The sequence below is a fragment of the Limulus polyphemus genome, unplaced genomic scaffold (assembly GCF_000517525.1).
Source record: "Limulus polyphemus unplaced genomic scaffold, Limulus_polyphemus-2.1.2 Scaffold1214, whole genome shotgun sequence".
Classification (NCBI taxonomy): Eukaryota; Metazoa; Arthropoda; class Merostomata; order Xiphosura; family Limulidae; genus Limulus; species Limulus polyphemus.
This window is the reverse complement of record NW_013666824.1, coordinates 231,705-235,426: the sequence shown is the minus strand read 5'-3', so window position 1 is coordinate 235,426 and position 3,722 is coordinate 231,705. Positions and strand designations below refer to the sequence as shown.

Below are 3,722 nucleotides of genomic sequence, written 5' to 3'. Positions count from 1 at the left end.
CTGGACAGTCCAAGTTCTTTCATGCTCACGCAATCAAAGTGTAATATTACTCTCTTATTAGTAACTTTTTAACCAACATTGAATTTGTGTAATTACAGGGTGATTTTGAAAAAACAATTTAAATGTACATTTTGAAAAAGATATCTATAATTTCCTATTACTTATTTTGTTTCTTATTTCTTGACTAATAATGCTTTTTTTGAAAGTTCTACTACTACTACTACTACATAAAGACAGGCTTTTCACTTTATTCTCCATAAGCAAATCATCTGGTCATTATTTGATGTGAACTAGTTTCTTCTCCTAACATGAGGAAGTTTTTCTTTGGATTTTCAAGTTGTTACAATTTATCACAAGATATCAGTATTTTAATTTATGAATTTTTCTTGAATGTTCAAAACAATCTTACAGTTATACTGTTAACAAGTTTGATACTTATAAATAATGCTAATACTCATTTTGATAATCGTTTATTGTAATTTTCTTTCAATATTCTTTATTTCAGAAACTATGTAGTTCAGATAAAAAATAATAATTAACCAATCTTGTAACGTTTGTACTAAATTTTGCACATTAAAAACACATAAATCAAGAACGATTTCTTCATCCTTCCAGCAGTGATATTTATAAAAGAAGTATTCTACATTCACTTTGGACCAACTGCAATCACAATCCAAAAGTAAAACCTCAAAAATAAGAATAAGTACAAATATATATTGAAACGGTAGAAAAATGCTTGCTTATTCTTATTACTACTGCTAACAGACAGAAGATAACTGTATGAATTGATGTGGAAAAAATTAAACCTAAGCTTATTCAGTTCACATACATCAAAATATCCATTTTCTTTTCCTTGCATTTAATTTTTTTGCTGCTATGTCAGAGCAAATACATTATTTCTAAAAACTTATTGTACTTCTAGTTAATAAAGTGAAGATTTAACAGGAATAATTTTGTAGACCTCCAAATAGTAGTTTAAAATAATTCAGCAATCCAAAAAAAAAACTGTTTGGTAAGTTTTAGTTAAGTGCATTAGAAAAAAAAAAAAAGAAGCCCAGGATTGATATAATACCAAATTAATTCAATAATATTACTGTACAGATGAATTTTGTAAATCCACCAGACACTAGAACAGCTAGTTAGAATAAACTTCAGCAAACAGAGCTCAACACTACACAGCACAATCTTTTATTCAGTGTAATCTTCCCCTGTAAAAAAAAAAATAACAAAAAAAATCTATAGCTCTTACATATGACAAAACAATAAAATGTGCCAAAGTATTTTTACAAAAGTGGTAAAATATTTATATGATAGTCCTTTCATTAACAGAATTTTGCCACTATCTGAACATCAACATTAATCTAGTGAACAACAGTCTGAAGATTTTTACTACATAATTTTACCTGCCTCAGAGAAACTAACAATAACAAGTTAGATTAAGATGATGCTCTCTATGCTTACAATGTTATTATAATCTAATACATTCAATATTACACTGTTTTATTTTCATTATCATCAAAGCTTGCTCAACTTCTGTTTACAAAATACGTGCATTTGTAATTTCAGACATTTACAAAAAATAACAAAAAAAGGAAAAACTGCCATTTACCTTACTTGTTTATCAAAATTTTCTAATTGTCTATTGAAGGACGAGCATAAGAAAAATGAGTTTAAAGCAATGGTATCTTGCATAAGAAAATAAAGAAGAAGCTAATGTTTTCTTTCACCATTCAAATTAATATGCAACTTTTTGTATAAGCTATATTAATGAATGATATACTGACACTTGGGAAATGTCTTTATTTTCTCATGTTGAAATATAACAAAATATAAAGTAAGCATTCAAAATTAAGTTCCATCATTAAAAGTATCCAAGTAAGTTTCTGCTAGAAAATTCCCTTCCAGTTAAAGAACCTAGTAACACTGGTAAACAAAACACACTCTTTCGTTTGATGTTTCTATAAACATATGGTACAATGAAATCTAGGACATTTTTAAGTACCATTATTCAAGTTTTTAACAATTCTGAGAAAGACACACACAATAACTTTCTGTATCTCTTTCAGTGACCATTCTAAGAATACTTAAGTTTATTTGTTATTTTAGCTAAAGGATCAGTGACCACCATTTTTCTAGTGCACGTTAATCCTTTCTTAGCCAATAAGTAGTTACAGAATAAAATGACTGATAAAATAAGGTTCAATTTGATATAAGTACCTTATTAATGAATAAAACCAAAACATAACAACTAGGAGATGATTTCACATTTCCTGATCAGCATACAAAGATAGCAAACTGATGTACCTAAACCCATTGCTAGAGCTTAGAGTAATTTCATACACACTTTTACAAATGGAAATGCAATTTTTAAAAAATTATATAATTCTCAATAATGGTGTTTATGTACAAAAGCAAGTTATTACTTAATATTTCAGTTTATTATTCATCAAACTAATAAGGAAGGTTAATAAAACAGTGGCCAGTTCAAAGTATTTAACTAATTCATAATTCTGTTTACTAAAGTTCATTATAAAGGCTAATAAAAATTGCACAAACAAATAAGTGCATTTTAAATTAATGTTTCAGTTCATTATTTAAGGTGCTACAAATATAAGCTAACAAGACATAGGTCAAATTCATAAATGTACTATTTATCTTGTGTTTAACCACTGTGTGACAATATTCTTAACACAATTGGATTAGGAGGTTTGGAAACAGAAAAATCCATTTTTTAGTTGGACTTCTAATTATTTTCAGTATAGTAGTAGTTAACTACATGTATGGCTTTGGGCTTAAACTTAGTTATGGATGAAAATTCCTGCAATCAAGTTGTACTTCTTGTTACTGATTTGTGAATGATATTATTCAGTTATTGAATAATATTAGAGAAATATCCAAATTATCAATATGACTACCTTCTACAAAAGTTTCAGATGTTGTAATTGTTTAAAATTATGACTTATTTATTGTTTCATTATTGTTTAACTAAAAGAAGCAAAACAGATGAATGAATGGCCTGTTTGGAAAATTAACTTCACTGCTGTTTCCATTAATATTTGTTAAATAAATATGAAACTAAAGTTAACACAGGTATCCATGTTCATACAGTTTGTTTTTACTATCAAAGATTAGTGACAGGATTAGCCTTTTTATCCATTTCAGAAACATGAATTTACATATGAAATCTGATGGTTCCTAACAGTGACTATATAATAATAAGGTCCTCCAAACGTTTTATGTATCATAAAATCTGATGCACCCAAGAAGAGATTACATATAAAGCCAGGTTCTCCAACCCTTTTATGTATCACAGAATGATGCTTCCCACTAGAGATTATATACCAAACCAGGTCCTCTAAAGCTTTTATGTATCACAGAATAATGCTTCATACTAGAGATTATACACTAAACCAGGTCCTCTAAAGCATTTATGAACCACGGAATAATGCTTTTTGCTAGATTATATACCAAACCAGGTCCTCTAAAGCATTTATGAACCACAGAATAATGCTTTTTGCTAGATTATATACTAAACCAGGTCCTCTAAAGCTTTTATGTATCACAGAATAATGCTTCATACTAGAGATTATACACTAAACCAGGTCCTCTAAAGCATTTATGAACCACGGAATAATGCTTTTTGCTAGATTATATACCAAACCAGGTCCTCTAAAGCATTTATGAACCACGGAATAATGCTTTTTGCTAGATTATATACCAAA

The 3,722-nt window shown here is 28.3% G+C and overlaps 1 protein-coding gene across 1 annotated transcript in view; it reads right to left on the bottom strand.

Annotated features, from left to right (window-relative positions):
* Positions 1 to 228: 228 nt before the first annotated feature.
* The window catches only part of LOC106462632 (dihydrolipoyllysine-residue succinyltransferase component of 2-oxoglutarate dehydrogenase complex, mitochondrial-like), an 86,446-nt gene continuing 82,952 nt past the window's right edge, over positions 229 to 3,722 (bottom strand). The window contains exon 14 of the mRNA XM_022389950.1: positions 229 to 1,208. The gene's annotated coding sequence lies outside the window, so the exon portion shown is untranslated. The remainder of the gene's footprint in view (positions 1,209 to 3,722) is intronic.